Source organism: Ahaetulla prasina, chromosome 10 (genome assembly GCF_028640845.1).
Source record: "Ahaetulla prasina isolate Xishuangbanna chromosome 10, ASM2864084v1, whole genome shotgun sequence".
NCBI classification, from domain to species: Eukaryota; Metazoa; Chordata; class Lepidosauria; order Squamata; family Colubridae; genus Ahaetulla; species Ahaetulla prasina.
This window is the reverse complement of record NC_080548.1, coordinates 33,747,778-33,761,679: the sequence shown is the minus strand read 5'-3', so window position 1 is coordinate 33,761,679 and position 13,902 is coordinate 33,747,778. Positions and strand designations below refer to the sequence as shown.

At 48.7% G+C, this 13,902-nt stretch overlaps 1 pseudogene; it reads left to right on the top strand.

Moving 5' to 3' along the window:
* The first annotated feature begins 496 nt into the window (after positions 1-496).
* Positions 497-12,223, top strand: LOC131204873 (cytochrome P450 2G1-like; annotated as a pseudogene).
* The last annotated feature ends 1,679 nt before the right edge of the window (positions 12,224-13,902 follow it).

Below are 13,902 nucleotides of genomic sequence, written 5' to 3'. Positions count from 1 at the left end.
ATTCTTCCTACTCAAACAATGGACCAGATAAAAAACTATGCAAACTGTCAATATCTAACACCAAGATTGAATTTAAAAAATCAGTTTTGTTTTACCAAATGACCACTGTCCCCTCAGTGAGTGAATCCTCTTTCTCCTTGCAACTCGGCTAGATGAGGTTAAAAATCCAGGTGGGCGAAGCGTAACTTGGGAAAGGATAACGAATATGGAAAGTAGATTGCTTCTGTCCATGAACTTCTGCCAGGCTTCCGGCTGTTTTGGACGAAGCCACCCTGGGGGTCCCTGCAGGACTGGGATTTTATGGTTGAATCTGCAGCCACTGAAGGTAGCTGAAAGTTGTAGCCGGATAGATGTAAGCATCACCTTTCCTTTCCCTCTTCTTCTCTGTTTTCCCTGGCTAATAGCTGCCTTGTTTCTTTTCAGTTTCCCAGGCTCTCTAACAAGGAGTTGGTCTCTCCTTCACCGTTGTTGCTGCTGTTGCTGCTGCTCAGGTTGAATGGGAGGAAGAGGGGATTGATTGCCCCCTGGGCCCACCCCACTCCCCATCCTGGGGAATTTTCTCCAGCTGGACCGGAAGAATCTAGTCCAGTCCCTGATGAAGGTGAGTTAGGTTTCCTTCCTTGAGAGCCAGCAGCTTCTTCTCGGGGTACAAACTCACAGCGAGCTTGATGGGCAATGTTGGAATGGCTGACCTTTATGTGTGGAGTGACTAGAGATTATAATTTAGGATTTATTTTGGATTATGATTGTTAGTTTTGATACCCTGTATTTTGTTCTGGGAAGTCGGGGTGGGGGGTGGGGAGTAAGGGGGAGGGGAATTGGGGGGTTGAGGGTAGAGGATGGAGTGATTGGGGGGTTGAGGGTAGAGGATTGCCTTACACACTGTAAGCCGCCCTGAGTCTTCGGAGAAGGGCGGGATATAAATGTAAATTTTAAAAAAAAGTGATGGTTAATGTACAGGGATTATTGAAGATGTATAAATATAATTAATGAAGGGTCGGGTCTGCCCAGTTACCATTTTAGAACGGTGGGGAGGGAGAAAAGTGGAGAGAGTAGGAGGTAGGAAAGAGGAGAAGAGGAAGGAAGAGGGGTAGAAGAGGGAGAAGGAAGGTGTAGGGTGGAGGGAGGAGAGGATGTAGATAAGAGAAGGAGAGGAAGGTCTGGAAAGTAGAAGAAGGTAGAAGAGGGAAGAGTGTTAAAAAGGGGGGTGGTGACTGGGCAAGCTCGACTAATTGTATGTAACTGTACATTGGATGAGCTGCTTGATATGATTGTAAAAATAAAACTTTTTTATGAGAAAAAAAAAAAAGGAACGGCTGACCTTTGACCAGGTGTCGAGGGCACCTGGGGCATTTTTGCAGAGGGCAGAAGTAGATGGAATACCCCTACCATCCGAGGATATGGTGCCTCCTCTTCCCGAGACAGAGAGAGAAGGACAAGTCCACACAACGGCCTGGCCTTGTTTATGCTGGTCCAGCTCTTGGATGGTGTCCTCCTGGCCTGGGCATGCGGAAGCTCAGGGATCAGGGAAGTCACATGGGGTGGGAGGAGGCATTGCAATCGTGAAGGCAGCTGGCAGGGGTTGATACACAGACGTGGCCCGAAATATTGATATCCTTCTATTCTAACCCAAAGAATTACAGTTGGCCACAAAATGTTGAAACTGATACAAATAAATGGCACCCACCATTCTTTGTTCCACAGTCCACAAAGCAGACACTGTGATGAATGGCTTAACATATTGTCATATGTCATAAAGCAGGAAAGAAATTAAAATGCCACGGACATAATTGTTGATGCCCTAATCTTTCACAGCAAACGTTTTTGGAGCAGTTAACTGCAGGCAAGCACTTTTTTCAGCAGCTCCGAAGAAAACTCTCAACAGGCAACCGTCCCACTGCTCCAGATGCCTTAGGCTGGGTGGGTTCCTTCTCCCCCCACCCCTGTGAATTTCAGCTCTTTCCATAAATGTTCTATTGCAGGGGTCTCCATGCTGGCTGGGGAATGTTGGGAGTTGAAGTCCACAAGTCTTACAGTTGCCAAGGTTGGAGTCCCTGTTCTGTGAGTTCAGGTCACAGCAGGTCATTTCGGAACCATTCTTGGGTTTTCTCAGATGTATGTTTGGAGGTCATTATCCTGCTGGAAGGAGCACATGGCTCACATGGTTAGGTGCTGGGTTGGAGGTTGACTACGTTCGAGACCCAAGTGCTGCTGCCTGGTGGGTTGAGCTCCTGTCGCTAGCTCTAGCTCTTTTTTTTTTTTTTTTTTTTTATTCAAAAGGTTTTACAAAAAAATTTTTTTTCCCCCTTTCCCCCCCTCCTCCCCCCTCCCTTCGCAACCCCCCTCCCCCCCCCGACTTCCCGGAACGAGCACAAGGTATAGCTAAAAATAAAACAAACATATGCTAAAAAAATTTCATCCCAACTTAATTGTACCCCTACAATCATCAATTCCTAACTTCCCCCAAAAGCAATCAAAAATAATACATCATAATCATTCAAAAACAGTCTGATAACTCTTAGTCTGATATCTCGTTGAATATAGTCAATCCATTTTTCCATTCCTTTAAGTATCTTTCTTGCGTATTGTCTTTCAAAAGGCTGATATCTTAGCCATCTCAGCCAAATTGGCAACTTTCAATATCCATTCTTCTATTGTTGGTACTTCTTTTTCTTCCAATATTGTCCTATTAGTAATCTTGCTGCAGTTATTAGATTTAAAATCAATTTAGTCTCAATTACTGTACAATCCGTAATAATTCCCAACAAGAAAAATTGCGGCAGGAACTTTATCTTCTTTTTCAAAACATTTTGTAAAATCCACCAAATTTTTATCCAAAAGGCCTTTATGTCCTTACAAGTCCACCAAATGTGAAAATATGTAGCGTCATCACAATTACATCTCCAACATTTTGCTTGCATTTCTGGATACATACACGATAATTTTTTAGGATCTAGATGCCATCTATAAAACATTTTATAAAAATTTTCCCTCAGATTCTGTGCCTGCGTGAATTTAACATTTCTAACCCAAATTTTTCCCCACGTTTCCAATAATATTGGCTCCTGAAAATTTTGTGCCCACTTTATCATACAGTCCTAGCTCTTTGATGGGGACATGAAAGGAGTCCCTAGCGGGGATCCCCCAGGCAATGGTGATGTCCAGTCTGGCTTTTTGGGGTCTATCAGAAGTGGGGTCTTCTGGCCCCATCTCAAGAGACTCGGAGGGTGGGTGGAGATAAGGGGACAATAGTAGAGGAAGAAATCCTGACAACTCATTCCAGAATAAGAAAGAATTACAAGAATATCTTGAGCACCGAGGAATCTGCTCATCTCCCTGGTTTTTATTCTGAATTCCCAACAGTTTGAGAAAAAAGAGATTGACTGGTGGGTGAAGAGTTTTGCTAAGTTTTCCTGCTTGATCCCTTCAGAAAAAAGATGGAAATGGCTTCCAGGGAGGAGGAAGAGGAGGTTCCACCTTCCCACCCACCAAAGACACCCCAGAATCCACCTGTGGAGCTTGGCATGCAAGCAGGAACTGCCTTTGCTGGGCTGCCTTTTCTGCTGGGGGTGAATAGCCCAATAAAACTCCCTGACCCAAAGGAGCCTTAGGAGGATGTGGGGCCATCAGATTGCTGGAGACCCCCTTGACTGGGACTGGAAGGGGGTATATGAGCGTGCAGCGTCAAAGACAAGGAAGAGTCCTCACGTCGACCTTCCCTCCTGCTCCTCCAGCCACCAGCAACTCTTTCCTTGGGCCAGCATTTTCCACTGGCAGCATCACTCATCTAGCTGGTTATTGTAACCCTCCCTCTCCTTCACCCCAGAAACAACTTGGTTTTTCTGCCTCTTGGAAAAGGTGTCGGGAGAAACCCAGAGGAAAGAGAGATGGGTCAGGAAGAGCCAAGCAGGCCTGTCTGGGGAGCAGCTGCAGCATCTCTGCCTCTTTCCCAGGCCCCACTTCTTCTGCCCCCCTCCCCTCCAACCTGGCTCGATGCCCCTCGTCTGTCAACATCTGAAGCTGGCATCAAAGCTCAGCCTCGGTGTGTGTGTGTGTGTGTGTGTGTGTGTATGTGTGTGTGTGTGGCACTGGGTGCCAAGCAGTGTTGAGTATCGTGCCCGGAGGGAAGGGAGAGGCAGGGAGAATACTTCAGAACTGGGTGTCAGTGTTGGCCAGAAATGTTTCTTCCACCCAGCTGGAAACTTCCATCCACAAAGGTTCCTCTGCGGGATTTTAAGCTGGATCTCACCTTACACTAATTTTCCTCGACCGCAGGGTTTGCCCGCGGCTGTTAGCCCAAAGCAACTCAAGCCCTTTTGAGCCTAGAAGAGCATTGAACCCAAACTATTCATGCAAGAACCCAGGATTTCTGTAGAGATGCTTTTATAAAACAAAACAAAAACCTGTCTGTCTGTATGCATAATCTGAAATTCAGATCAGACTATTTGCAGTTTCAAATGTTCAGCATTTGATTCTGATTTGGGGGAAAAGCTGAGTTGTTGCTCAGCAACTGTTGTGCATCTCGTGTGTGTGTGTGTGTGTGTGTGTGTGTGTGTGTGTGTGAGAGAGAGAGAGAGAGAGAATGAGAAAGCTGATATCTTTCTGGCAGGGTCAGGCAGTTTGGGCTGATGGGACTTCAGAGGCCTTCTACCTCCTTCACGAAGAGCTTTTCTTGGGCTGCTAAAGGCTCCGAATACAGACGGACAGACAGACAGATGAGGGCGGGGCCCTTCAAAGCACTCCTGGTCTTTCTTGGCAGATGGACGAGGACTGTGGGCCGGTGTTCACCATCTTCCTGGGACTGCAGCGGGTTGTGGTCTTCTGTGGCTACCAAGCCATGAAGGAGGCCTTGGTGGATCAGGCAGAAGAGTTCAGTGCCCGCCTTCTCCAAGGACTTCAACCACCATGGTGAGGAATGGTTTTGCTACAAACCATGGGCCTGAACTGGCCTCGCTGGGCTTGTATTGCATTGAGGGGGGAGTCCTGAGAGAAACCACCTGTCTTCCTGGTCTTTTGGGCAGGGATTGTGTTTGCCAACGGGCAGCGCTGGCAGCAACTCCGTCGCTTCTCCCTCACCATTTTGAGGAACTTTGGGATGGGCAAGAGGTCCATTGAAGAATGGATCCAGGAGGAGGCCCTGTGCCTGGTGGAGGAGCTCCGGAAGACCGAAGGTAGCCCCTCCCTCCCTTACCTCAGTTTACCTGAGCCTTACTCAAGGGGAGATAGAAGAATAGCAGGCAAAGGAAGTCTTCCCCTTCCAATTCCTTTTGATCAGGAGGTTGCTAGAATCCCAACAGGGGAAGGTTTATGTTGTGCCTCGCTCGCTCCCCCCGTCGCAGCCGGGCCCCTCTTATTTCCTGCCGGATGCTGATAGTGCAGAAGAATGTCCTGGCATGCCTCCAGCCCCCAGCCCTGGCACCATGTCCAGACAGGCCGAGCAAGACGAATGGCCTGACGTGCCTCCAGCCCCCAGTCCTGGCACCATGCCCAGACAAACGGAGCAACTAAACCCTTCCCCCACAGCATGTGAGCCTGAAGAATGTGAAGCCAGTCATGAGCTAAGATTACCAATAGCTGGAGGCTGGAGAGATCCTCGCTTCCGGAGAATTGAGAGGCGACATCAGCAAAAGGAAGGGAGGGGCAGGCCTGGATAAGTGCTGAGTCATGGAGCCACACCCCATGGCCTATATAAAGGATCTGCTTTCTGGCATTCTCTGAGTCAGGCAAAGTCTAACTTGGATTGCTGAAGTCACATCCTGGTCTCCTGCCTGCCCTGAGAACTCTGACAGAACTTTGGCAAAGCTGCAGAGGCTTTGCAGCCACGCTTGATACGGACTTCCCCGACCCGGCCTTCAGAGGAGGAGTGGGACACGACAGTTTGGTTTTCCACCGTGGCCAGCTAGATGCCCTGGGATCTTGTGAGCAGTCCCCCCAGAAGCTGATCCTGACTGATCCCAGATATCATCAAGGGCTAGTAGTAGCCCTTCTCACCTTTCTGTCCAAATGCCACAGACAGGATGTGACCCGCAAGCCCTCGCTTCCATGGGCCAGAATTGCCTGCTGCTTACCTGCTGTGCGGGCTCCTGGGCTCTAGAACTGACCCCCTTCCCCACATCATGTCATCATGTTCCCTGCAATTGTTTGTCCTTCCCGGAAGTGAGGATTTTGGACTTTTGAGTCCATATTCAATTGCGATTATTTTCATGATGGTTTGTTGCACAGTCAGCCAGATGTCCAGACTGGCTATTATTAATGTTGGGCAGGTGGGTGGGAAGCTCAGCCCAGAGAGAGAAAGGGAATGCTCAAGGCCCAGCAAAATTCCCCCCTCTTTTCTCCAGGGATGCCCTTTGACCCCACCTTCCTCCTTAGCTGAGCTGTCTCCAACATCATCTGCTCCATTGTGTTTGGGAATCGGTTCAAGTACAATGATGAAAAATTCCTCAGGTTGAACAAGCTGATAACAGAGCGCTTCCGCATTGCAAGCTCAACCGAAGCCGCGATGAGGCCCAGCAGGAGTCTTTGTTCAGTTTTGCTGCCTTTTCCCTAATCAAACCATGAACTAACTAAGCCACTTTCTGCTGAGTGTCTGGCATTTTGTCCCCCAAATATTTGAAAGTCCATAACTAAATTTGCTATTCTTGGGGGAGAAAAAGCTCCCCGTGGCTTTCCTCCCTCGGTGAGAAAAGGATGAAAGTTCTAATGTTGGTGGAGGTTCCTCCAGGTCCATCCTGCCTGGGATGGGGGAGCAAACTCAATTTGCTTCCAAGCTGGCTGGAATCGGCTGCATCTGATCTCTTATGTGAAGAACTGGAGAAAGTTCATTTCTGGACACTGGTGAATTTAGTCCAACTGGAACCCTGTCTTCCTTCCCCCTCCCTGTGAATTTTCACCAATATTCTCAAAGTGGAGCAACGTCTTCAGAGACACACATGGCAGAAGGATGTGCTCACAACTGCCTTTCACCAGTGTGATTAAGAAGTAGCAGCTGCTTGCACACAGCTATCTAAGCTTGCTTCGTTTTTATAGTCTGTTTTGCCAGTTAACCCATGTGTATATTGCACGATCTGCCCAGATACGTCAGTTTGTTTACCAAGTTAAGCCCGGTGCACCCAAACTCTGTGGTCAAGAAAAGCTAATAGTATTATTGTTTCACCCCTTGTCCTGTCAAACATGGGGTAGCTGTACAACATCGTTCCAGAGATCATGGAGAAGATCTCTGGAGTGCATCACGCAGGCCACAGGTGTTCTCAACAGATCATCGGCTTCATAAAGGAGAGGATCCAGATGCAGCAAGCCTTGCTCGATCCTTGTGCCCCCCCAAAATTATTATTATTATTTATTTATTTTTGAATTTATATCCCGCCTTTCTCCGAAGACTCAGGGCGGCTTACACTGTGTTAAGCAATAGTCTTCATCCATTTGTATATTATATACAAAGTCAACTTTTATTGCCCCCAACAATCTGGGTCCTCATTTTACCTACCTTATAAAGGATGGAAGGCTGAGTCAACCTTGGGCCTGGTGGGACTTGAACCTGCAGTAATTGCAAGCAGCTGTGTTAATAACAGACAGACTTAGTCTGCTGAGCCACCAGAGGCCCCAACAATATTGATTGTTTCTTGGCAAAGATGGAGCAGGTAACCCTACTTATCAAAGGAGTTTCACTTCTCACTTTGGTGGCGTGAAAGTGCTTCACCTGAGTTCAGCTGCCAGGCAAATGAGTTGGTTGTGGGTCTTTGGGGTGCAGCTGTTGTCTTTCTGTTGGCCCCAGAGTCCCCCCCCCCAGCTTTCTTCCCTTGAACGGAAGGAGGAGAAGTTATTCCCCCCTTTCTTTATAGCCATCAAAAACAACTGAGGCTGTCGGTCTGTCAGGTCTTCAGGGTTCAGGCAAATCTCCAGCACCAGAGTTTGGGTCAAGATTTAGGCACAGGCGACCCAACACTTCTACAGTCACCTTCCAACTCATAGCTTAGCTAAGTAATGAATTGGTTAGAGCAGGGGTCCCCAACCTCCAGGCTGCAGCCTACTACTGGGCCATGGAAGCAGCAGGTGAGGTCACCTGCATGCACAGTTGCACTTGTGTAAGCAAAGGGTGAGTATGCGCTGGAAACTCCATTTGTGTGAGTGGTGGGTGCACATGCCTGCCACTGGCACAAATAGAGCTGGGTGCACGTGCACACGCTCCCGCGGAACCATCCCCTCTTACACACACACACACACACACACACCACTGGTCCACAAAACTGGAAAGGTTATGGAAGGCTGAGTTAGAGAACCAATGAACAAAGTTTCTTTCATGTGGTCTGTTCCTATTCTGCTTAAGAGAAATTGCCCAGGATCGTAACCGGGCAGACTTCACATTGCCTGCAATAGAGAAATGTGGACCTTCAGCTCTCAAATGACTTCGGTCTATTTAGAAGTGGATTACATGGAAAACTGCAAGGGTGGGTGGGTGAGGGGAGGGAACAAGACCTGACATGCTCATTGGGTACTATCTGAGCACCAGGCTTTTCCTTCTATTGACCCAGGTTTTTTCTACTGGAGCTCATTACTTGACTGCTTTCACAAGGGGGTTTGAGCCTCTATGGCTGGGGTGGGGAACCATGGCCCTTTTATGACCTGTGGACTTCAACTCCCAGAATTCCTGAGCCAGACATCTTGGGTCTGGAATTCGGGAGTTGAAGTCCACCAGTCATAACAGGGCCTTCATTCCTCACTCCTGCGCTATGGGAATTGAACTCCTGGACAATGACTCTTCAGATCAGGGCTTCCCAGCCTTGGCAACATTAAAATGTGTGGACTTCAACTTTGAGAATTCTGGGAGTTGAAGTTCATCTGTGCTGTCTGGGGAATTCTAGGAGCTGAATGGAAGCTGAGCCCAGGCAAGTGGTTCTTGTTGGTTCAAAGCATTTCTCAAAGTCTGAACAAGCGACTTGGATTAGCAGCGAAATGTGTCAGCTTCCAGACAACAGTACTTGGATGTCTGAGAATCTTCTTTGACATCTAGGAACTGAAGTTCACTTCTGCTGAATTTGAGAAGCAGGGATTTCCACAGCTGCTGCAGACGCTTTTTTCGCTAGCAGTTTATGTAGCGGTTCGGCTACCATTGCCTTGTTTTTTAAAAATGCTGCATAGAAGTTTACAAGCCCCAAAAATGCTTGTAATTCTGTTTTGTTTTTTGGGGTTGGAGCCTTTCTAATGGCTCGCACTTTGCTCTCAATTGGGTGGATGCCTTCCTTATCTATCCTGCCTTCAAAATCCCACCTTCGTCGCCAATGTTATGTTCGGGCAATGAAGAGGCAGGAGACGATACAAGTGACAACAGCTCTTTGGTTTATTGTGATCCCAGCAAAAGCCAACAGGCAAAAACCCTTCTTTAAATAGTATTTTGGCTGAGGCATCAGCCAATCAGCAACATGCATTTTCCCGCCCAAATTTCCCTCCTAAAATTCAAATACATTACAGATTTCCACTCTGGAGTGCCCCGGTTCTCATCCCAGGAGGTCAACCCGGAAAGCAATTGGCCTTGGAAAGCTCCCCCTAGGAAAGATCTCAGGGCCACATACTGCCCAAAGGATGAAGGGCATGAAGCAGTACCTGAGAAACTGACACTGGCCAGTGTCGATTCTGTAGCTGCCAGTCATTCTGGCTGCAGGTTTATTCTACCTGCACCAGCAAAATTTGGAAGATTTGCAGCTAGCAGGGCCTGAAAACAAATACGACTTTTTCTTTTCTTCCGTGATCTTTGGCAGGAAAAGCACAACCCAAATTCTGAATTCTGCATGGAGAATTTGGTGATGGCCACTTTCAATCTGTTCTTTGCTGGCACAGAAACCATCGGCACCACCCTGAGATACGGCTTCCTCATCCTGATGAAGCACCCACAGGTCCAAGGTAAAAGAGGAAGGAGCCCCCCCCCAGCACTGCCAGGGGCCTCCTCAGGGGTGGGCTGGCAAGCGGGGGAGAGATGTAGTTCAGCCTGGGAGGTGGCTTCTTTTCTCAGTTGTCCATTTGGTATCATGAGAGCTTCTGGTCTGGGAAGGTGGACAGTCCACAACAACATTCAGGCCTCAGCTGCTGGTGTTAGCAGTCCAGGGGTGCATGTTCTGAGGCTGGCTTGTGGCCCTTAGGGAGCTCTAGAAGTTAATCCCACATTGTGTCTTTTAAATAAGTAGGATAGAAATGAATTAACCATATGGGAACAATCATTTTAAGAGCTCTTCATTCAATTCAGTTTCTTGACCTTTGTACATGGAGGAAACCTTCTTCCTATTTTGACTTGGCCCATTCGGCCTCTGCGGCCCCTGGACCATAAATGCTACTCACTGCCACCTGTGCAGGGCTGCTTTGCTCTGCATGCCCATTTCGTGGCAAGCAGGTGGGTCTGTCCCCCAAGTCTGACCCCTGAGCCTCCTCGGTCATCTTTCCCCAGAAAAGCTCCACAGGGAGATTGACCGAGTGATCGGGGCTGGCCGAGGATAGGAGGCCCATGCCCTACCTGGAGGCAGTGCTGCATGAGATCCAGAGGTTCAGTGGCATTCTGCCCATGGGCCTCCCTCATGCCGTCACTCGAGACACCCGCTTCAGGGGATACACTATCCCGAAGGTGAGGCTCTGGGGCTCAGAACTCAGCACCGGCTAGAGCGTTTGTCCAGCATGCTCCCTTCCATTACAGCCTTCGGGGTCTGCACTTCGCTGTGGGGCGGGGGTGTCATTTGCGCCAGAGCTGCACCTGCCCCATTGGCCTGGCCATGCCATTCTGCATGCTCAAGCGCCAGCTGGCCTTTGTTGAACTGTTATCCGAGAAGAGGGAAAGGGGAAACTAATTCCTTAGTTTCCATTGAATCTTGTCCAATGGGATAGGCAGCAGCTCCCTAGCCGAGAAAGGCTTTTGGGGAAGGTCCTGTGGGTGGAGGATGTGCCCAAGCAGAGATTCTGCAGTGGAAGGATGGTGGGTATCTCTTTTGGCTACTGCAAAGCAAAGTTTCTAAGGTTCTCTGCCCTGGACAGCATCATTGAAATGCCACTCAATCCTAACTTCCCGTCTCTGGTGGGCACCTCATTCTGGGCTTTCCTTCTTGCCACTGCCTCCAATTTCCCTTCTGCTCCTCTGCTTGGATGTTCCTGCCAGGGGACCTACGTCTACCCTTTACCCAGCACGGTGCACTATGACACTGAGCATCACGCCGGCCCTGAGCAGTTTGACCCCAGGAAATTCCTGGACAGTTATGGCCGTTTCAAGAGGGCAGATGCCTTCATGCCTTTCTCAGCAGGTGTGTCCTGGGGCTGGAGGTTGGGGGGGGGGACTCCCCTTCCCTTTTCTCCCCTCTCCTCCCTTCCTCTTTCCTCCTCTCATGTCACCAGTGTCCCTGGGTGAGATCAGCATTGTGCCCGATGCCAGTGGAGTCAGCTGTGTGCCCATGAGATACCAGCTCTTGGTGGCACCACGCCAAGCTTGATAGTCTGCTTTACCCACACAGTTTCCCTTCTGTCATACTCTTCAAATGCCCAGAGGGTGGGAGGCTGCAAGTTCCTTCAGCAGGGCAATTTATTGGGAGCAAGTTCCTGTGACAGGCACCCAATGCTATTAATAGAAAATCACCTCCACGGTTCAGGTCGGACTGTGAGCTCCTCCTCTGGGCTCTCTGACCTGGGCGCTTTCCTCGCAGACCCTTCAGTGCCACTCCGGCATAGCCCAGCCGTGAAGCCTCTGCAAGGAAACCACCCAGCTCTGGGAGCACTGAGGAGGACCCCTTCCAGCTCCCTTGAGGGCGCATGGCGCAGCAGCTGCTTCCATCTGCAATCACCCCCCAAATCAGGAAGTTGCTACTTAGGGAACGAGCCCCTAGAGTTCAGGGGCTGGGATGGCACTGTTTCCAAAGAGCCAAATTGAGTCACTTTTGTGCTTAGGTGAGTGTTTTTCCCACAGCCACCAAACAAACAAACAAAATGCTTGGAATAAAAAATGTTTTCTTCAGTAACGCCAATTTCTGTTTTCACTTTGCCCCCATCAGAAGGAAGCCCAGCATGCAACAGCTGGCCTGCAAGGGAGCAGTCCTCTTCTCTCTGGTGGGGGTAGGACAAGCAGGCAAGATAGGGGGGGACATCTTTGGTCTTCCCAGCCCCCACCTGAGACCTTGGAAAGGATGTTGGCAGGTTTGCTTTCACCAAGGACATTCCTGGCCTTTAGCAGCTCTGCCCTCTTTGTGTGCCCCAGAGGATAAAACCCATCCAGGTAGCACAAGGGACAGCTGCTGAGCCCTTCGACCACTGCCCCCCCTTCAAAGAAAGGGCCTGTACTTTTTTATTTTTATTTTATTTATTTATTTTGTCAAGCATGTATTTTATGACAGATACAACTGTAAACATAATTATAAACACATGTAAAGGATATGAATTAAAGAAAACATCAGGACAGGGACAGTAGGCACGCTGGTGCTCCTATGCACGCCCCTTACAGAGCTCTTAGGAATGTGGGCGAGTCATTGGCACCCACAGAGAGGGCTCGCAATCTAGGCGTCCTCCTGGATGTACGGCTGTCTTTAGAAGAGCATATGACGGCCATTGCCAGGGGGGCTTTTTATCAGGTTCGCCTGATTCGCCAGTTGCGTCCCTTTCTGGACCGGGATTCTTTATGCATGGTCACTCACGCTCTCATCACTTCCCGCCTGGACTACTGTAACGCTCTCTACATGGGGCTCCCCTTGAAGAGCACCCGGAGGCTCCAACTGGTTCAGAATGCGGCCGCGCAGGTAATAGTGGGAACAATCCGAGGCTCCCATGTAACACCTGTCCTGTGCGAGCTGCACTGGCTTCCGGTGGTCTTCCGGGTGCAATTCTGGTTATCACCTTTAAAGCGCTCCATGGCATAGGACCTGGTTATTTACGAGACCGCCTGCTGCTACCAATAGCCTCCCATCGACCCGTGCGCTCCCATAGAGAGGGTCTCCTCAGGGTGCCGTCGGTCAAACAATGTAGACTGGCAACCCCCAGGGGGAGAGCCTTCTCTGTGGGGGCTCCTGCCCTCTGGAATGAGCTGCCTCCGAGGATACATCAACTGCCGCGAGCTAAAGACCTTTCTATTTTATCGTGCAGGGCTGGCTTAATGAAGTTTCTGTTGGGGTTTTATTATAATCTTATATTCCTTCAGTTTTTAATTTAAGTAGTTTTTATATGTTTTTTAACTTTTCTTTGTTGTGTTTTTATCCTGGTTGTAAACCGACCTGAGTCCTTTGGGAGAAGAGCGGTATATAAATTAAATTAAATAAACAAACAAACAAACAAACAAACAAACAAACAAACAATAGACAGTCTTAGGTTAAAGTTTTGGGGGTTTGGGGAAGAAACCACATTCAGGTAGAGCATTCCAGGCGTTGACAACTCTGTTACTGAAGTCGTATTTTCTGCAGTCTAGCTGGATCAGTTTACCATGAGTTTGTATCTATTGGGTGCTCTTGTATTGTTTTGGTTGAAGCTGAAGTATTCATTGGCTGGTAGGACATTGTAGCAGATGATTTTATGTACTATGCTTAGGTCAGACCGAAGATGACAAAGTTCTAAATTGTCTAAGGCCAAAATTTCGAGTCTGATGGCATTAAGGTATTTTGTTGCAAGCAGAGGAGTGGAGGACTCTTCTTGTGAAATATCTCTGGACTCATTCAATTGTATTAATGTCCAATATGCAGTGTGGGCTCCAGACAGATGAGCTATATTCAAGAATTGGTTTGGCAAGGACTTCCTGTTTGGCACCGTAGGTGATGGCGGTGATCTTTACGATCACCAACCTCTGGATTATGTGGAATCGCTAGGACAGCTTAAATCTGCTCCCCAGCGGTTCGAAAAACCCTCTCTTCGGGAGAAGAAGAGATTGTGAGCTGAGGGCAGAGGTTGAATTTCCCTAAA